The sequence below is a fragment of the Patagioenas fasciata genome, chromosome 1 (genome assembly GCF_037038585.1).
Source record: "Patagioenas fasciata isolate bPatFas1 chromosome 1, bPatFas1.hap1, whole genome shotgun sequence".
NCBI lineage: Eukaryota > Metazoa > Chordata > Aves > Columbiformes > Columbidae > Patagioenas > Patagioenas fasciata.
The window spans coordinates 103,832,702-103,855,193 of record NC_092520.1 but is presented as its reverse complement, the minus strand read 5'-3'; the positions used below and the strand labels follow the sequence as shown (position 1 = coordinate 103,855,193).

The following is a 22,492-nucleotide window of genomic DNA, read 5'->3' as shown; positions in this document are numbered from 1 at the left end:
TGAACAAATAATTTTGCAACATTTTGTATTTGAGAAAGAATCAATATCAAATCTCACAAAGCTGTTATTTAATGCAAATTATAATAAATACTTTTGGATTGCCCCTCATAGGTTTTTGTCAGTGACCTTTTCACATTTTGCTCTTGTTAGCTTGGATATGATTTGAGAATTTTCTAAGAGGTAAACAGCATTCACCGTCATTTATACAGGCAGGTTGCTGAAGCTTTTGATATTTTGAATTCAGATTATAGAAAGACATCATTTAAGTGAAGTAATAATTGTGGACTTTGACCGATTTGACACTATATGCCTAGTGGGAGTTGCGTCCAATCTGCTGTTGAATAGCTGGGTGTCATCTCATTCTCTGACATCTGAGCTGAAAATGCACTACTGCTAGATGGACTGATTTCTTCTACTTGAATAATGAACTATAAAACTGATGCTAAATACAAGAGTATTTTTGGACTGTAGAAACAAGAAGAGAGAACCATAGGAGGGTACAGTTAATTACAAAAACAGATTAACTGACCATTTCTGACCTACATTTCTTGTAGACCTGAATTGGTTATTTTTCACTGATCAAAATAATTACATAGCAGTTATGCATATATTCAAATACAAGTAATTTGCTGTCTCACTAAAAATAGAGAGCATCCAAGATCCCATGATATTTTGAATGCTAATCCTTTTCTTTAAAGTAAATGAAACAGTCTCTTAACTGTCAATTGAAGTCATTTAGGACAAATAATCTATGTACTTTGTGCAGAAAAGCAATGAAAAATGCCTGCATGATGAAATGTGCTTCTTTGAAAGATTACTTCTGGAATATTTGTGTAAAAACTCTTCTGAGACAAAACTGGCAAAGTAATTCCTTTTTAACCAAAGGATATCTTTTCCCAAAGTACACCCACATTCTGGTTACTATCAGAAGGTGTATTTGACTGTGTAGAGTCCAGACTCATAAGTTATTAAAAGAACAAGCATAAATGGCAACCTTTTTTTTTTTTTTTCCTAGAAAGGCTGCACATGCTTAATTAGGACTGAAGTTATCTCTGGGGTGACAGTACATTTATATATAACCTGAATGGCATTTATTACCAAAACCTCATGCATTTGAATGCAAGAAAAACTGAGAGCAACCTAAACTCTGTGTGCTGCAAAGGAAGCTCAGTAATGAAGCTTGACAATGAGGCTCTAATCATTGCTTTCATGACAATTATGCAGTGTACTGAGCAGAACTTCAGCTCCTAGAAAAAGATGGACAATGAATGCCAAATTTTGACCTGCCTTTTTAAGACACTCTAAACTAGAATAATTTAATTGGGATCACATAATTACTCAAAAGGTAGTCTCAAGTGCATTATCATCCTCCTGTGTCAGGCCTGCATACCTTGTTATCCTGTTAGAGTTTGTCAAAAAATTGTCACAGGAGACTGAATCTTACAGAGGATAATAACCCTATTGCTGCTTCTTCAAGCCTCAAACCTAAGTTCTGAAATAATGAGAGGACTCTGCTGCTGGGAAGAACCTTTTTCATTTTGGGGGGATTTTTTTTAAGCTAGACTGCCTAGTTAGATCTGTCATTGCAGGAATAAATATTTTTTTAAAAAAGAAAATACATATATATATACACACACATATTTTGAGCAGTGGAGTCTTCATGGGTTTCGTTCACTCATTTATTATGTGCTATTTGCAGAGGTGTCTAACAGTCCCATGCTTGCCGAGTTATATGTATTCCTAATGATCCTTTTCCAACTCTGTAAAAAAGAAACAACATGGAAATAATACTGTTTAGGATAGCATCTCATCTGGTTTTTACATAAAGTTTACAAGCAGAATTTACTCTGATTTTCTTTTCCATTTCATTTTAATCCACAACGAAATGTGATAGCATACTGCTGCAATATATGTCTTGGTATTACTGTTTGTACTATTTGTTAAGAAAGAGAGAAGGTAAATGAGCATTACCAACCCAATTACTTATTCACTTTGCTATTCGTGCCCAATCCCAAAGCTTTTCAATTCTACTAAAATGAAATAATCTGAAGGAACAGCTAAGGTAAACAGTTTTGAGATGAAGTCTTCCAACAAACTTGGTCGTTATATTTCAGAAGTGAGATAAGGCTAATATTAAGGTAAGGCTAATAAAAATCTGCTTCCACTGCCACCGATATTTGGATTGGGAGCTTAATGATCCACCAGCACATTGTCATTGGCACTCTGTCCTCAAAAGCAGATATCAGACTACCCTTCTTGCATTTCCTTTTACTTGTTCACCATTCACTTCTCCAGGGACTACTGTAGCCCTACCTGAACTACACCCTCCCCCATTTCCAGAGGCCATAGACAACCACATTTTATCTCTACAGATACTGTAAATTCTATTGCTGCTCCCCAGGTAGAAGGCATTGTGCAGTCTTGAATTTTACCTGCAAGTTCATTGCTTTGCAATCATTTGCCAGACCACACAAAGTTCTGTATCATGCATGGTTTGGGATTTAGAAAGGAAAAGCATTACCGTTCATTTTATCTAATTTTCTGTGTGATGCTTTTGAAATCAGCCAAAAAAGAGAGAAGCTATTGCTGACAGCAGGCTTGGCTTGCACAAAGAAGATCAATCTGTAACCAGATCAGTCACTGCTGCAAGTGCTCCCAGCAGCTCTCGTATCTTTCTACTTAAAGTGCTTCCATTTGGAAATGCTATGCATGAAATTTATTCCTTTATGATTCTATCGGTAGTGGCAATTTGATATTAGATTTTAAGGACAACTAAATAAACATAGGGCAATTTGACAATGACTGAATTACTGTGTTTCTAAAAATACTTCCAATATAATACCTTAAGTATTTAGGAATAGTTACAGATCAGGTTTAATGTGGTGACTGGGCATAGCTTTATGTATAACTGTGAGTGGACACATACTAAGAAGACAAGTTCAGCATACTATACACTAAGAGATGAGTGAAATGCGTTAACGGTACACAACACTCCATATACAGCACAACTGATTATATCCTTGCTACACATCAAGAGAAATATCTTAGCGTATTTTTGTGACTTAGTGTGATGGAGAAAATTTGGAGAAGCTAGGGCAGGAGTGTTGCAGTATAAATAACATGTGAGTCATGATGGTATTGTTGGTATTGTGAGAAGCAATTACGAATTGCCAGATGCAGATGGACTTAGTGTGCTTTAGAAAGAACCATGGCTTCATCCTATTTTCATTTTCAGGGGGAAGAAGGGTAGGAGAAAATTAGTAGGTAGCACATGTCTCTCATATGGACACACTACAGAAAGAACCAGAAAAGGCCACTGTAGATAGGACATGCTACCAATGTGTATATTTTTAAAATTCTTCTAAGCACATAGGGTTAATTCATCCCGTGACCTAGAAGTAATTACCATGTGAATTATGTGGTTAATTGAAATTAAACAACTTACAATTAAAAAAAAAAAAAAAACAAACTGGTTGACACTATTATTGGTGGTGTGCTTTTTCCTGGCCAATGCATGAGAAAAATAATTATTTAATATTTCATAACATTTGTCAATTTATCACCAACACATATGATGACTCTTTTTAATAAATCTCACTGATGTGACACTGACAAAGGCAATCCCATGTTTTAACATAAGCAACAATAAAAGCTTGGGGTTGCTAATATATAAATAGGAATGTACAAAACCCTTCAATTTGCTGACAATTAAAACTACTATTTTTTGATCAAATGAAGCATAAAATGAGATAGTTGCACAGAAATTAGGCCATTTTAAACAAGTTCTATTTACATTTCTTAAGATTTGAAGTAACTGCAAAACAACTAAACAAACTATCTAAAAATGTGTTCTAATATTTTGAATATATTAATACATACATTTTTAATCTAAGCAATTTTTCACTGTAAAATGAATTAACATAACATTTCATGGTTACAGAGGTTTGGTCCATGTCTATTCATAGATTTTTACAATTACCTAATCAAATATGTCAACAGAAAAGCAAAAGTTAAATGAAAGATAGTTGCCTCTCATCCTCCTCTTGTATTAAACACAGACTGATGAGAATCTGTGTTACAATAAGCTAGACTTCATTCCATGCAACCATCAGAAAAATGAATATGTTTCTCTTTGTTCCTTTTTGCTTTGGCTTCCATACTGGTTTGTATCGTCCATTCATTAAATATATAACACTCAGCAGGATTAAAACAAGCATATGAACAGAATCTTTTGGGTTTTGTCTTCAAAGGAGCTCTCTATTTCAACAGGTATAACTCAGTCCTCAATTGTTTTCAGATATAATGTTAATAGCCACAATTATATACTCCTTTATCAACATTTTCTTAATTGTCACCCACCGTTATTTACATGTGAATACAGAAACAGCATTTTACTTACTGCTAGGCAGCTGAGCAGTGTCACTGGCGTAATAGATAACATGACTAATTAAAATGAATTAGTTTGTTATGATGTCCTTTGTAGCATTTACTGAGTGAAAATTATTACAATATTCAATGCAACAACAGTAAATTCCATATTCAAAGTAACAGTAAGCATTTATATTTCATTTAATGTTAACCTGTCTTCTGCAAAACTGAAATTAGATTGAAAACTTTTTAATGGCAGCATGATGTTTTTGTATATCTTCTTAATGTTTTCAGATAGGTCTCTGGATGTAGCCTGCATCTGGGAGTGTCTCTGGAGGAGGCACCCAGCTTCACGCTCCTGGTGTTGGCATCCTTCCCTAGAACCAAGGTTTAAATGGATCTCTTGTGTAATCCAACTTACTGTGTTTTTTCTTTCTATCTTAGTTGATAGGGGAAAACAAGGATATTATTGATATGAATTTCAACAGCCTGTAGCCGTCATTGTTTTTAATAGTTGTTTGCTTACTGTCGTCTTCAGAGTGCTATGGGTTATTTTCTCCTAACTACATAAATGGCTCTTGTCACCACTGTGCATCAGTCACTATAGAAAACGCATTGTCCTCCTTTATCATTATCAGGAAAGGGCACTGGCAGCATTCAGTGTTCAACAAAGTTACCAAGTTCTCCATCATAACTAAATGTAGGAGACTGTAATAAATTCCTTGTTACAAATACTGTTAATATACACTCCTAGTGTGTGATCATTCTGCCAGCACAAAGCATCAAACTAATTAGCAACAGCACACATGCAAATGATGTTGTTCATGTTAAAGAACTTTGCATAATGCCCCTATGATTAGTAAAGCAATTACAATACTGGTTGCATGTCATTATTAATCATTTTAATAACTTCTGTATACTAAATATAGTTCATTCTTGAAGTCCTAAATCAAAATATTCCTTTGCATTATATTCATCAAGACTTCATATTTTCTTGTTTTTTTTTTTTTTTTGATTTGTATATTTTTGTTGAATAACTTCAGTCACTTAATTGAAAAGTTCTCCATTATTTCCCACATACAGTTATAAAAACACTTTCTTAGTATGAAAAAGTGGCTAAAGAACAGGTATATTTTTAAGATTCATTTATTCTAGCTGTGGAGATCATTTACATTGTGAATTGCTATCCAGTGTCTTTTTATGAGAGAGAGAAATAGAGACAGTTCTCAGCTTAAAAAAGGAGAAATGAAAATGCTTTATATATGCCCATTTTTCCAAGTACTCACTGTTTCATGCACAGGTAGCAATGCAATGAATTCAAACCACTGTTTACTCACCCCAGGGAAAAAAGTCTGGGTGTATGGCTACGGAGACAAGTACACCTCATTGCTGTACCTGTAAGGCTATGTTTTACAGGACAAAAAAGCATTTTTTGAGTCACGTAGAAAAATACCAGGTGAGAGGCACCAGCAGCTGGCCTTTCATCTAACTGCAGAATTCAGTTTGTGCTCTGAGTATTAATGAGGCTGTATGCATAAGATACTGATACCTATAATTTAGCAGCTTATAAAACATGAAATAAATGCTGTCTTCAGAATGAGGCTGGCATAACGCTGCCTCCTGCTTTTTCTCATATCTTTCTTTCATGTGACCTGTGGACCCTTCGCAAGGTGAGAGGGAAAAGTTGGAGGTGTTGCACTGTGTGGAAGATGGGTGAATCCTTCTATGTTTTGTTTTGGAAAAGCAGAATTATTTCTAAGTTTGATAGCTAATAGACAACTTTTATCTTCAATGTTTACCATAGCACAAGCTCATAGCTATCAAACTCAGGTCCTAGTCTGGAAAACACATACTTATCAGTCTTGAAGACTCCGTAACTCCATCTTTTTCTTGGGGAGCAGTTGATCCACTGGAGAGCAGGGCTGGGAGGTGGCACTCCACTGTCTGAGGAAATGAGAGGGAGAAAACTTCAGGAAGATCAACAAAGACAAATGCAAAACCTTACAGCTGGAATGAGATAATGGCATGGAGCAGCCCAAGGTGCGGGTCGACTGCTTGGAAAACACTCTGCAGCAAAGGTCTAGGGAGCCCAAGCGTTCATCAAGTTTGATGTGAACCAGCAATGGGACCTAGAGCAAAGGTGGCCTCAGCACTCTGGGTTGTGTTGGCAGTGGTGGAGCCAACATGTCCGTGGAAATGGTCCTCCACTGGGCATCTGTGAGTCTGTATCTGGAGTAGTATCCAAAAAAAGGAAAAAAAGGGGAAAAGGGGTTCTAGGTAGGCCCTCCAAAAGTGACAATTGTTCTGGATGCCATGGAACAAGAGAGGCCATGTCCTGCTCTGTTTTATTTCTCCATCACTGTGATGGCCAACTCACATTAATACAGCTCATCTGGTATGAAGGCAGACTTTTTTGTGATCTTGTAGCTGTCTCAGTTCCTGCCTCATTGAGTCTCACTCAGTGTATACCTTTACAGGGCTATTTCCTATTTGGTTCTCTTAATTTCTGTCAAGAAGAGAGGTAAGCCAGCTTTACACCAAACAGCACAAACTCAAACCAAATACTGAAGGAGTGTTTATCTCTTCTAACTAAACATTAGGAGCTATCTTGAATTCTTGCTGGAAAAACAGTATATATGCATGACTATGCATACATATAGTGCAGCTCAGATTCTACCCTGGTCTCTAAGAGCCATGTACAAGTTCTTTATCTTTTTCTCTTACTGGAAATTTCCCTTCTTTGCCTTCCTAACCAATATTGCTGACTGTTTTTCCCAAAAGCTTCTGCAAAACATTGTCTATCTCAGAGATTAGTGAACTATATTGCTCTCTTCTATCTGATGTCCTTAAAACCAATTGGTTTTCATTTAAAAATGTCACTATACCTCTCAGAGCAGTGGAAAAATTAGCAGTAGAAATGTTCAGCTCCAAGATACTTCTTCCTGAGTGAGTTGTACATTCAGATCACTTACCATAGTTCCTAGCACATTTTTACATTGAATCAATATGGATATTTTGGATACTGAAGCACTTTGCAGTGCTTTGATCTTCTTGTTTTCCTTCCTCCAAAGATGACAACTTTGTATACAGAGTATGATATATATGTGGCTCTTTTCCAGTTTGTTTTTTTAGCTCAGGTAACATGATATACTTCTGATAAGGAACACTGCTCAAGAAATGGGAAAAAAAATAAAACAAAACAAACAGACTACATGCTACTGTGTTCAAATATTTTGTCCTACCCCTTTACATGATTTTTAAAAAAAGCACAATCTTCACTTACAGGGAGGTAACACTTGAATATTCATTTTTTCCCTGCATTGCTTATGGTAAGAAACAAATGAACAAACAAAACCACAACATGATTTTTCTCTCAAATTGCAGTTTTACAGACTGCAATAACTGAACTTTAAAACTTCTGTTTTAATACTGCTACAGGTAGACTACTATAGGCTTTTTGAAAGCTGCCAAAAAAAACCCTGATTTTGTGGCTTGGTTTTGTTTTGGTGGATTTTTTTTCCTTTGTTTTGTTTTGGTTTTGTTTTTTGTTTGTTTTTGTTTGGTTTGTTTGGTTTGTTTTGTTTTATTTTGTTTTTTAGTTACTTCGTGATGAACTAGAGGTATTGCAAATTGAGCAGTCTCAGTTCTACTTTGTGTCAAATTCTAAGGTGCTGTGGTTTGGTTTTGATTTTGTTGTTTTGTTTGTTTGTTTTTTCTTTCTTTCTTTTGAAATTCCTTGTTGGAAGGTAAGCAAGCATTTCAAAGAACAGAATTATGCTGGCTGAACATTTTGGGTGAGAATGTGGGTACGTTTATGCCTGTACCTTGAATTGTGTCTCTGTCTCTATTCACAAACTTCTTATTAAAAAGTTAATCTTTGTCTAAACTGACACATCTCTGGGCAGCTTTTCAGCTTTGTGAAAAACAACAATTTGATGGTATTTTGCTTGCCAAGAATATTTGACTAACTTTGATTTAAAGCAACATATTCTGCTTTTGCCAACAATCTGCTCTGTGTAAGCATCCCAAGGATCCATTTGAATAACCTGTGACAGATTACAGCCTACAGACACACAAAAGGTATTTTTTGGGTATGGTGGAGAGGAACGAGAAGGTAAAGGGTTGGAGGACATACAGATGGTAGGATGTCTTCTCCTGCCTGTGTGGGCAGCCTGGCCCAGCAGGGCTCTGCTGCTGATGTTTTGTGATGACACATGAGCTCTTATTGCTGAGAAGCTACACTTGAGAATAGTATGGCCTGCCTCAAAGCATGAGATGAATGAAGTCATGAGGAGCATGACTATCTTCCTTACACAGCAAGGTTGGTCATACTAATATTTGTTTACAAGTAAAATGTTTCAGATTTTTACTTCTGCTGACTAAACCGAATGTTTTCATTGAGGAATCCATGCCTAAGGAGTTTCTGAGTTTAGATCAAATGTTTCTGTTTCATCTAGAAACCCTTCAGTTTTTCCATCACATCTTCCACTTTCTAAATTGCTTAGAGAGGTAAAAGGAGCTTTTACGATGTCAATTATTTCCAAAGTCAAAGGTCTTGATGTAACAATAAGAACTGGACATTTACAACAATTTCTTACGTTTTTCAATAAGGAGAAAGGAGGCACACTGCCATTTCTAGAAATGTCTTGCCAATGTAGCTTTTCTTCATTCCAATCTCTCACTGACTGAGCTTCATAAGCAAAGCTAAACCCTTCAGATAACCTATTCTTTTTAACTATCTCAGACTTTCTGTGCAGAAAACTTCTGCAAAACATCTACCCTTCAGAGATGTCATTACTCTTTCCCAGATTGGTTGCTGTTGCAAAATCAACAAAAATGCTAGAAGTGCTACAATTCAAGCTTTTCAGATGGTGGTAAAATACCACTGGAAAAATGAAAGTGTAAAAGATGTCAGCCATCTGTTGTTTAAACAATCCAAAATGTATTTATTGTAATTCTTTCATAAGGACTGTGCCTTTAGAAGCAAGCACACATACACTTGTTGGTAGCAGAAGGCCTTCTTTAATTGTAATGGGATGTAGAAACATTTCTCTTTTCTTTCACTGATCATACAAGTATTTGGAAAGAAAATAATTTTTATCAACAAACCCAGAAACACTTGAAATGAAGCATCCATCTAGCAAACACATTATACTTCCTTGCATAGCTGACAAGATGTTCTAATATTACAAATTAGTCAGATGTTGTGTTATAAACAGAAGTCTGCAACGCATTGTTTCCTACTGACTCACTCAGTTTCATCAAACATCATGTTGTCAGAAATTAGTGGAGAAAGATGGCAGAAAAATGAGAACTAAATGTGAAAAAGACCTGAAAGAAAGTCTAAGAAATCCAACTATTTTTATTATATTTCAGACCTTCAAAGACCTTTATGTGCACGTCACTTTCATTTGGGAAAAAAAAAATCTGATATTATTTCTTTATTAAGGTATTGGCAACACTTTAGAAGCAAGTTCATCACCAAAATTATAGAAATATTTTTTTAAGCATAGATGTGTCTCATATTAATGATTAGTAGCATATAACATACGTAAGTATGATTCCAGTCTAAAAAAAAAAATAATTAGAGATTGAAAAGACTTCTGTTCTTTGGAATGTTATCTAAGCATATCACAAAGATTTTATGATACTTCTGAAACGAGAAAACTCAGAGTCTCTAACCATTCTGAAAATGAAGGCAATGTACTGGAATATGGAAAAGTAGGACATATAGAAATATTTCTCAGATAAAACCATAGCATTCTTCTGAAATAGCATTACAAAAAATATCAGATTGATTGGTGGGTTATAGCATTTGTAGTAAACAATTATGCTAAATTTATTATTTAAATTATTGGTTTTCCCCTTTTTCGGTATCACCATAGGAAAATGAAATTTTTTTATGTTTCATTGTCCTCTTTTTTTTTTTTTATTTTTTTTTCCCCTGGAAAAAGATACACTTTACTTATATGAAACTGAAAAATTGTGCAGCATTATGTTACTAAAAGCATTTGGAAACAAGTCAAATTCTGCCTCTGGAAGCTGCATTTCTTAGAGTAATAATTTAAAAATTAATTTGAGCTTGTATTATGAAATTCTGGCTTCAGTGAAGGGAGAGGAATATTGCTATTGATGTAAATTGAACTAGGATGTCATCCATAAAGCAATTTCCTTCTTCACAGAAAAGCTGATTTAAATACAGAATTTATCACAAGCCCAGTTTAGGAACTAGCATCAAGAGATGTGGTAAAGAAAGCTGAGTTACAATGCTTTTATTGCCCCGAAGGGAAGGAAAAGAGAAAAGATGCTTTCCAAAGTCACAACAATAAAAATGTTATACCACACAACAGTAATGTGTGCACTGTATATGCTGTAAAAATATTTTTTAAAAATTCTATTACAATCTTAGTACCAGTAAATCCCTTGTAATCAGAAAACTTAGGTGCTGCCATCACTGTAACTCCTTTTACATGACTCAAATTGATTTTTGAACTGATGATTAGTTGAAATACAGAATATGTTGTGGTCAGAATCTTTCTGGATGTGAGAGCAAGTTGGACTCCAGTAACCAAGAGCTTCTGTTTCTTCTTGCCGTAAAGCTACCATTGCAAATACAACTCATGGCTTCTATGCATGGGGGCACCAGTTTTCATGCATAGCTTGGTCCTTCCTGTAGAGCATTTTATTACTGTCATCTTCTGTGGAAGGAGCAGTGAAGCAGTGCAGCAGCAGCCTGGTTCTTCTTTCTGTGGTGGGGAGAGGAACTCCCTCATCCTCCAAGAACAGCAGTAAAGGTAAAACTGAGAAAAATCAGAAGCTACTTGAGATGCTAGAATGAGTCTCAGGAAAGCAGAGTGATGGATAGTGTATGAGTGAGACAGCAAACTGCTGTTGGGTGTCCTCTCATGATGTGGATTTCTAGGGGTTACTGCTGTGGTAATGTCCATGGGCGGTAGGACCAGTGAGAACACTAAATACATGTAACACATCTGAATCTGTGCTGGGTGTCAGGAACACTTCTGAACCCATCTGGACACTTGAATTGCAGTAATGCAATTGCATTGTCTATTTTTTATATTTTAATACCCTTAAATTCAGATAATTTCAACTATAATACATATATTTAAAATTAGTTGTATCTAAGAATGGTGTGAAAGACTGCTATTACTTTTGTACATTTAAATTGTGCTCTCAGCATTTTTTGATATTTCATAGATGTTACTATGTATCTCTTAACTTTAATCTACCACTTGTTTCATCTTTTGTGATTTGATATGACTGACTGCATCAATCCTATATGTAAAACTGTATTTTCACCTGTACCATACACAAAAAGTGAAAACGTACTTTTTTTTTTTTTTTCCCCTATGGACTAATACTGAGGTTTGTGTTTTGCAAAATCCTGGTACACGAAGTGGATATAATGCAAATATTCTGAAACACGAAGAAACAGAATGGCATTCTCCTCATTTTCCATGAACTATATACTCTTATTCAGGCCCAAAGAAGAGATGTGCTAAATGCATGGACCGGTAACAGGGAGGAAAATTGTGAGAGGAACAGCACTGAATTCCTCAATGGTTGGTAACTCCTTTATAGAACATTAGCTCTGCATGTTCTAGGTTGCCTCACATATCAGTATCTCTCCAAGTTTCGTATTTGGACACACCTGCTCCCCTCCCAAAATAAAAAATCCATGCAACATCCTTTGCCTATCTTAAGCTTAGAACAGTATGAACAAAGGGACAATTTTTAGGAAAAAAAAAAATTAAATGCATAAACTGAACTATACATTAATTATACAATTTTTTACTAAATTTGTTGAGTGTATAAAAAGCAAATGCATTTGAGGTGTCAGAAAGTAGGATATTTTGAGCCCTCCTCCCACATTTAAGAAATCATTTTCTACACTGATGATAAGATTTTCTTTTTGTACATAACTTCAGGTTCCCTTTCAAGTTAATGCCATATTGCACGATTCGAGCTAACATTTACAGCAAGTAGCAGCTGTTTATGATTGATGTTAATTTCTTGGAATACCTCCAGTCTTCCTGATTCTTGGTGGGCTTACCTCTTCCAAGAGCTGTATGAAGACTTTGAATGAAGAAAACAGACCATTGGTTATTGTGGAAATGAACCTACAATCTTTCGTTATATTTAGATAAAATGTCTATGAATTGTTCAGACCATGTTCAGTTGGGGAAAAAAAGTTAAACCAAAGATTAAGCTATTATCATATTCATTACTATGTTTTAAATAGTTGGGTGAAATTAAGATCATAGTTGTTACCAGAATATTAAAAAAAAAAAGTTTGTAAAGTTATTAGGTGGCAAAATTCCTTCCTAAACAATTGATGAAAACATTATATCACAAAATATTTCCATTCAACAAAAAAAAGATTTAGGTATTGCTTTTGGGCTTATTTAAGTAGAGTGATGTTTGAAATCTTTCAAGAATCAAAACACAAATAATTCACTCTAATTCTTCATGAATAAAGATTCTGCACGATGTGCAATGACAGTCCTAAAATTCTGACAGTGAACTTACTGCATACAAAAACCAAACCAAATAATCATTAATTTTCCTACCAGGAAACCTCCACACACATTATTTCACACAAGTTATATATATAAATAATATAATAAAGATAATATGATATAATGTGATGCAATATGACATATAAAGAATATAAACTGAGAAAACAATAATTATTTGAAAACTGGACTACAAAGCAAATTTTATATATGCAATTTTTATTTGTATGTGTATATATATTCTGTATGTTGTCTTTTGTCTGAAAACCATATGAAAAGCTAAAATTGACTCTTTAATTTTTAGTTTCGAGGGGGTAGATAGGTAGGTGTGAAGAAGAAAGCAACTTTTTATGTTGCTATTGCTATAAATTTCTCATACAGTTAAGGATTTAATTTTTTTCAGCCCATTTGTTATACAGCTGAAGAGTTAATTTCATGAGCATCTGCAATAAGATAATATTCATTATCAAGCAAAAATGTATTCTGGAACAAAAATATTGTCTGTAATATTTCCCCCGTATGTCATTGTCTTTATGATACTTGTATTATTAGCAAAAAGAAGCTGAAACGGATAAAGTATTTTGATTAAGTTCTTCCATTCATGAAAATATCCTTCAGATTCAGCATGGCTTGAGAAGTTTTCAACTTGTTATCTGTGACATAGATAATCTATGCAGCCCAATAACGTCTGCATAAATACATTTTTGTCATGATAGTGAGATCATCTTAATGAACTGAAAAAGCAAGAGGTTTGTTGGTTTTTTTTTGTACCAAATGACATTTGGCAAAGAGCAGCTACATTTTCTGTTCCACAACCTAATTTGATCTTCAATTCTACAACCTACTTTGGGATTTGTTCTTTTAGACATGTATAACTTCCTACATCACATCACAGTATCACAGTATCACAGTATGTTTGGGATTGGAAGGGACCTCAAAAGATCATCTAGTCCAATCCCCCTGCTGGAGCAGGAACGCCTAGGTGAGGTCGCACAGGAATGTGTCCAGGTGGGCTTTGAATGTCTCCAGGGAAGGAGACTCCACAACCCCCCTGGGTAGCCTGTTCCAGTGCTCTGTTACCCTCACTGAAAAGAAGTTCTTTCTCAAATTTAAGTGGAACCTCTTGTGTTCCAGCATGATCCCATTGCCCCTTGTCCTATCATTGTTTGCCACTGAGAAGAGCCTGGCTCCATCCTCATGGCACTCACCCTTTATATATTTATAAACATTAATAAGGTCACCCCTCAGTCTCCTCTTCTCCAAACTAAAGACACCCAGCTCCCTCAACCTTTCTTCATAAGGGAGGTGCTCCACGCCCTTAATCATCTTTGTTGCCCTATGCTGGACCCTCTCCAGCAGTTCCCTGTCCTTCTTGAACTGAGGGGCCCAGAACTGGACACAATATTCCAGATGGGGTCTCACCAGGGCGGAGTAGAGGAGAAGGAGGACCTCTCTCGATCTACTGACCACCCCCCTTGTAATACACCCAAGGATGCCATTAGCCTTCCTGGCCACAAGGGCACAGTGCTGGCTCATGGTCATCCTGTTGTCCACCAGGACCCCCCAGGTCCCTTTCCCCTACACTGCTCTCTAATAGGTCATTCCCCAACCTATACTGGAACCTGGGGTTGTTCCTGCCCAGGTGCAGGACTCTACACTTTCCCTTGTTAAATTCCACCAGGTTATCCCCCGCCCATCTCTCCAGACTGTCCAGGTCCCGCTGGATGGCAGCACAGCCTTCTGGCGTGTCAGCCACTCCTCCCAGCTTAGTGTCATCAGCAAACTTGCTGATAGTACACTCAATTCCCTCGTCTAAATCGTTAATGAATATATTGAATAATATTGGCCCCAGTACTGACCCCTGAGGCACTCCACTAGATACTGGCCTCCAACTGGACTCCGCAGCATTGACCACCACTCTCTGGCTTCTCTCTTTAAGCCAGTTTGCAACCCACCTCACTACTCTATTGTCTAGACCACACCTCCTCAATTTAGCTGTGAGGATGCTGTGAGAGACTGTGTCAAAGGCCTTACTGAAGTCAAGGTAGACCACATCCACCGCTCTGCCATCATCCATCCACCTTGTTACATTCTCATAAAAGGCTATGAGGTTGGTCAAGCACGACTTACCCTTGGTAAAGCCACCCTGACTGCCCCTAATGACCCTCTTATCCCTGATATGCCTTGAGATGACACCAAGGATTAGCTGTTCCGTTACTTTCCCAGGGACAGAGGTGAGGCTGACCGGTCTATAATTACCCGGGTCCTCCTTCTTGGCCTTTTTGAAGACTGGAGTGACATTTGCTTTCCTCCAGTCCTCGGGCACCTCTCCCGTTTCCCAAGACTTGGCAAAAATGATGGAGAGCGGTCTAGCAATGACTTCAGCCAGCTCCCTCAGCACCCGCGGATGCATCCCATCTGGACCCATGGATTTATGGATGTCCAGACTATTTAATTGTTCACTAACCCAGTCCTCATCGACTAAAGCAAACTCCTCCATTAACCTGGCTTCATCCGGGGTCTCAGGGGTACAGGGTTCCCCAGGACAGCCTCCAGCAGAGTAGACAGAGACAAAGAAGGCATTCAGCAATTCTGCCTTCTCTGTGTCTTCTGCCACCAGGGCACCCACCTCATTCATCAGTGGGCCTACATTGCCTCTGGTATTAGTTTTATCTGCTATGTATTTGAAAAAGTTCTTCTTGCTGTCCTTGACCCCTCTCGCCAGCTGTAATTCTAAGGAGGCCTTGGCTACCCTAGCTGCCTTCCTGCATCCTCTAACAGCAGCCTTATATTCCTCCCAAGTGGCCAGTCCCTGCTTCCATGACCTGTAAACTCGCCTCTTCTGCTTGAGCATACCCAACAGATCCCTATTCAACCACGCAGGCCTTCTGGCTCCCTTCCTCGACTTCCTACGTGTGGGGATGCTCTGATCCTGAGCATGGAAGAAGCAATCTCTGAATGCAATCCAGCTCTCTTGGGCCCCTTTTCCTTCAAGCAGTCTTGCCCATGGGATTTCCCCCAGCAATTGCTTGAAAACGCCGAAATTAGCCCTGCTAAAGTCCAGGGCTGCAATTCTGCTTGCTATTCTGTTCCTGCCACACGAGATGCTGAACTCCACCATCTCGTGGTCACTGCAACCCAGGCAGCCCTCAACCTTTACTGCTTCGACCAGACCCTCCTTGTTAGTGAGGATGAGATCCAGCAGTGCACCTCTCCTGGTCGGCTCCTCCACCATCTGCATGAGGAAGTTATCATCAATGCACTGGAGGAACCTCCTGGACTGTGGCTGGCTGGCTGAATGGTCCTTCCAGCAAACATCAGGGAAGTTAAAATCACCCACAACAACCAGGGCCTGTGACTGTGAGGCCACTCTCAGCTGCGCATAGAAGGCCTCATCAACTTCCTCAGTCTGATCTGGTGGCCTGTAATAGACACCTACAACCGTATCACCCCTGCCAGCCTGTCCCTTGATCCTGACCCATACACTCTCAACTCGTTCCTCATCCGCTCCTGGGCAGAATTTAGTACATTGTAGTTGCTCTCTCACATAGAGAGCAACTCCACCACCACGCCTGGCTGGCCTGTCTTTCCTGAAAAGGGTGTAGCCATCCATGACCACATTCCAGTCATGTGAACTGTCCCACCACGTTTCTGTGATTGCCACCAGATCATAATCTCCCGACTGAACATAGGATTCTAACTCCTCCTGCTTATTCCCCATGCTGTGCGCATTGGTGTACAGGCATTTCAGGGAGCGAGCAGAGCACACCAATTTCTCCCTAGGGGCACAGGAGGCCACCCGGTCCTCATCTGTTTTAGAATGCTGCCCCACTGGGGCAAGCCCAACTACAACCCCATCCCCCTTCGAGCCTAGTTTAAAGCGCTCCAAATGAGCCCAGCTAATTCCTGTCCCAGCATCCTTTTGCCTCTGCGAGATAAACCTTTCCCGCATAACACTGTCTGGACTGGAGTCTTATAAAACCAGCCATTATCAAAAAAACCAAAGCCCTGCCTGTAGCACCAGTCTTGGAGCCAACCATTTAGAGATTGAATTTTCCCATTCCACCCCACATCGTCACTTGAAGAGGGAAGGAGTGAAGAGAAGATCACTTGAGCCCCTGAATCTTTCACCATCCTTCCCAAGACCTTGAAGTCATTCTTCATTCCCCTCAGACTACGGGAAGCAACTTCCTCCCCATCTGTCTGGAAGACCAGCAGCGGGTAGTAGTCTGTCAGGTGCACCAGTCTGGGGAGCTCTCTAGCAATATCCTTGATCTGGGCTCGAGGTAGACTACAGACTTCCCTAAGATGAGGGTCAACCCTGCATATTGGGCCCTCTGTTCCTTTCAGAACGGAATTTCCTATTACAATCACCCTTCTATCTTTCTTATCAGAGGTAGTCTTCAGTTGTGTAGTCAACCGCCTCTTCCTATGTGATCTTGTAGGCAGGCTTGGCACCACCTCCTCACCTACCTCTACTTCAAGATCCAGGGCCTCAAACCTATTACGGAGGGGCACCTGGGGAGGCAAATCAGGCAGGGAGGGGGGCTGCCTGTGATGCCGAACTGGAATAAGCTTCCAACCCTCATCTTCTTTTAGGTCATTTACCTCTGCCCGACACCGACAAGGGTGGGGCTGTCTCAGGACCTCCACCTCTGTCCGAGAGGGCAGGAGGTCCATCTCCTTTTCGGGGGTACCTCCCTGGGGCCTTTCTGACTGGCACGTAAGGGTGTTACTCCACCAGTCGATCTCCCTTTCGCACTCCCTGATGGACCTCAGCGTCTCAACCTCCTCCTTAAGCTTCACAACCGTGTCGAGCAGATCTTGCACCTGCTCACACCTCACACAAGTAGAGTGCTGGCCTCCCTCCTCCGGCACATATTGCTTGTGTTTATAGATTAGCAGGATTTAAGCCTTCCTGTCTTCCCACTTGTTATCATCAAATAGGGTACTCCTGAATGTGAAATCCATCACACTAAATAATATTAATATTCAAAAGAAATGCTACTTAAAGCAGACCTATGGTTCAATATGCTGTCAAATGAACAGAAGTATAATCACAAAAGCTCTGGTGCTTTTTTCGTTCTGCTTTGTTTTCATAGTAATTATAAATAGCTAATTGTGGTACTCTCACAAAAGTGTTTTCTTTTTTCTTTCCTGACAACAAATGCTGGTGGTTATATGGAGGGCAAGAATCTGTGCAGGAAATGTCAACAAATTGTTGTTGTTGTTCAGAAGACAGCTAAGCTAATCATTAGGATAAATCGCATTTTGCTGACTGGAGGTGTCTAGTGGCTTTCCACAGGAATAGATTTTATTATCTATCTTGATTACTATCTTAGTTTTTGCTGTGGAAGTTGGAATGATTCTCAAATGAATGGTCTTTACTGATGATATATAAAACAGGAGAGAGAATGAATATCAGTGGTAACATTACTACAAAGAAGTAATAAAATTTATATTGAGATTTAGTAGTGATATGGAGATTAAAAATTTAGCTTAAGGATATGAGCTTGAAAAAGAATGTGTACAAATACACTTCCAGCGAAGCAAAGTCTAACAACATTCTAAAATTCATTCCAGAGGCTTTAATGATGGACAGCAGGTGAAGTTAGTCTACCATTTAATACAGGTGTTCAGAAGGCTAACAAAACTTTATTTTGAGCCTGACAGGCAGCATGGAGTTGCATATCTCAGCATGGAACAGTGCAGAACTTGCATTCAGTCTCGGATCCTACTCTGGGAAAACAAGAGAGATGAGTATCCTGTGATGTTTTTATAAGTAATCCTTAGAAACAGCAGCAAATATTTGTACTTGGAATTCATTGAGTGGTTTTGAAAGTTTCTTAACAGAAATGCTTTATTTTCTATTACTAAAAATAGGACTCAAGGTCATGATATCTTTCTAACCACAGTATTGCTTATAATTATGACTCATTTCATTGGTTAAAATTGATGTTTGCAATTCACAGGGATTACCTTAAAACTCTACAGGGTTGCAAATTTCTTATTTGTCAATGAAAAGAGTAACCTATTAGCACCATGCAGAACTTTAAGCCATCAAGTGTAATTTCTCAAAGTTACAGGGGAGCTGGAGGGCTCTGCAGATCCTGGGAATCCATCCAGATTTGGCTCTGCTCTGCAAAGCCTGTGAGCCGTGTATTAAGATACTGTTTGCAATTCTGTGAGGAATTCAGGGCTTTACATAGTTTTATATGCAAAGGCAACTGAAATTTGTCAATCCTGGTTGTGGTTTAGGATCTGTTATAATCTGCCTTTCACAGAAGATCTCAACATGTGCAAGCAGAACACCGATGAGAAAATCAAACAAACAAAAAATGAATAAACTACTACCAGTGAATAATTCAGTTTCACATAGCTTTACAGACTGTTGAGAAAGCAGTTAATGTTTTTTTCTAAATATTTTCCAAAAGTCATGGGGAAAAAAAGGAAATTGTCACTGATTTTGTGGCATTGAAGCAATTTCTAGTAATTTTTTAGAAGTAGAATATAAAAAACACAGGTCACCTGGCATCACTAGTCCCTAGATGTGCAGCAGTTTCTCTCATGTGTGTGAAAATAAGAGGTTATCATAGAAGATCAGAATGTCAGGACTCATACTGAAATACGAGTTGCTGAACAATCACAGTATTGCCTTCTAAGGACCAATCTGGACACATGGAGGATGGAGTAGTATAAGCCTGTCTTTTCTAACTGTTAAGTTCTCCTTGGGTGTCTACAATAAGAGGGAAATAGGAATAGGAAGGTTGTGATGTTCGTTGCTGGTGGCTCTTGTACTGAAGGTTGTGAGGGTATGTGTCCATAAGGAATTTGAAGAAAAATAAGGACGATGGCTCTCTTGCCAAGTTTTTGAAAAACTTAGTTATCTCACAGAGGCAGAATTTGTAGGCTGGAAAACAGTAGCAGGAACTAACTATTGCCCTTTGTGCCTCAAAGACATAGTGCAGCAGAGTGAGAAGAATTATGGAGAAGTATGATATGGAGAAATATATGTTCCCTAGATTCTTATTCACAAGAAGGAAACCCCAAAATGTTGCTGGGGAGAGTATTGGTCTAATCCTCAGAAAAACAGTCATTGCAGTAGAAGCCAAGAACACTGTTTCTTCTGCAGTAGAAGCCAAGAACTAAGAACTGTAAAACCATGTTTAAAATTGTTTGCACTGGAACAAACCCAATAGCTCCACTGATTCAAACTTTCATTCCATCCTATCCCTAACATTCTGTGATGCTGTGATTCACATTTAAGAAGTTGTAGCATAAATCACGAAAATTCTGTGAAGATAGAAACTCCGCTCTAAACAGCACTGCTGTGAATAACCACTATAACTAGTACCTCTGTTGCTTTGAGTCCAAAGCATGAGTGTTAAAAAAGTTAAGAGAGAAAACCTGAAAACATCTGCTTTCCTTTTGGCTTGCTTACTAACTTGGAGGAGTAAGGGTTTTCTTTCAGTTTGAGTGTAAGCAGAAAATTTCTAGAGAGAGAACAGATATTTAAAATCATAAACTGATTTCTTGGACTGGCATTTGTATCTTAAAATCTCTGTTCATCAGAATGATTAAGGATATACTTAAATGTCTAGCTTAGTAAGCATAGAATGCATTTAATGGATAAGAGCTTCAGCTAAATCCCCTGATTTTAACTTCAACATTAGTCAAGTGGAAACTGTTTATAGTAAGCAATGATTTATGAACACTTGGTATTTTTTCTAATTAATCAAGCAATTTTTTATAATTAATAAAAATATTAAATATATCTAGAACTATATTATTACCTATTCAGCTAACAAATGGTTTTCTTCCTAGGATAACACATGCATAAGTGCAGATGGCTTTTTCCATGTTTGACAGTCTTAAATATATGTATGTATATATATACATACAATCATTTCTTAATATGGTTCTGTCTGAAAGTTATTTAGAAGTATAACTTAATAAGATCTTTATCTAAAATGAAAGAATTACAAAAGGACCTTTACCTGTCCCAGTAGAGCAGATGAAGGCCACAAGGCACAAACCTCCGCATCTGAGATCATCAAGTGATTTTGTGGCTCTGTAGTCAAACACAGACTTTTTCTTTTTTTATAAAGGTGAGAGTACCAAGTAGGTGTAAGGGGGTTAGTACTACCCAAGTTATTAAGAAGAATTTATTGAAATTCTTTGCACAGTTTTAATTTCAAGAGTGTAAAAGGAATGCCAGCAGTTTGGAAATGATTTAGAAAAGAACTCAAAGAATAGTGTACGGTTGAAATGTCTCAGCTGTAGAAGACTAAAAATAGTTAATCTATTTAACTAAACAAAAAGAAGGCTAAGAGGTGAATGGTTTGTCGTCTGCAGCTGCTCACATGAGGAAAGTTTTCAGGTGGTAGAAGGCTCTTTCATCTTACAGATGAAGGGAGAATGAGACCCAGTGGCTGAAATTAGAAGATTAATAAATTCAGAATCAAAATGAGGTAGGCTTCAGCACTAAAATGTAATTAAACTGTGTAATGATTTGATGAGGGTTGTGGTGTACTTTCCATCATTTACAGTCTTTAAATTAAGATTAGCTGTCTTTTTGAAAGATACGCTGAAACTCTACCAGAAATATGGGCCCAGTGATGGAATTAGTGGTTGAAGCTTTTGGGGTGGTTTTGCTGGAAATCAGATTTAGGGGATCATAATGGTTCCTTCTGAATAAAAACCTGTAAATCTTCTGAGGTTTATATTCTGTTGTCTTTTCTCATACTGAACATCATCCTCTGAAATTAATGTATTTTGAAGCCAGTGACACTGCATGTGCAACAGATTCTGGCTATCAGGAATACTGCTTTGCAACCTCTTTCTGTTTTAGCACTAGTAAGCAAAATAGCATTAACATTTAGAAGATTTGTAGTCTTCACATGTGTTATGATTGTGACTGAAATAATTGTACTATCCTTAGTGTTCATTTTTTGTCTGCATATATTACAATCTGGCAAGCCTTTGTGCAGGGTAATGTTTGACCACTACTCACCTGAGAAGAGAGTCTTTGAAGTAACCCAGGATTACTGAAGCCACCAAACCATCCTGAGTACCACTCAGTGAAGTCACTGGAATATCCCTTTTACAAGGAAACCTTTCCTTCATTCTGGGCTTTAGTGCTACAAAAGCTGGATAGTGGCACTTCTTGTGGTCGACTTCAGTAGACCCAAACATGACTGCCAGGAGTAGTGATTCACCTTCTCCAGATAGGATTGCCGTATTTCTACCTTGAGCACATATACATGAATAGTACATATATAATGAGGTTTTTATGCTGGGACGTACAAGACCTAGTTCTTATGTGTAAAACATGCATGAAATTGAAAGGGCTTCATAGTGTACAATAACCAACAGAAATATATTTAATTAACTGCATATGAATATTCCTAGCAATTAGTCAGTCATAGGATTGCAGTAGGCCCAACAAATCTTAGACACATATTAGACAAGTAAATACGCAAATGTGTAGCAATCAGTCCTGGAGAAATGGTCAGATCCCTGCTTATCCCCCACAGACAAAACAAGAAAAACTAGATGAAAGACAAGACTATGTGTTTGGTCTGGAGATA

General features: G+C 38.0%; 1 protein-coding gene across 2 annotated transcripts in view; it reads left to right on the top strand.

Annotated features, from left to right (window-relative positions):
- IL1RAPL1 (interleukin 1 receptor accessory protein like 1) overlaps positions 1 to 22,492 on the top strand; it is a 735,854-nt gene that overhangs the window by 619,418 nt on the left and 93,944 nt on the right. The gene's annotated exons all lie outside the window — the stretch shown is intronic.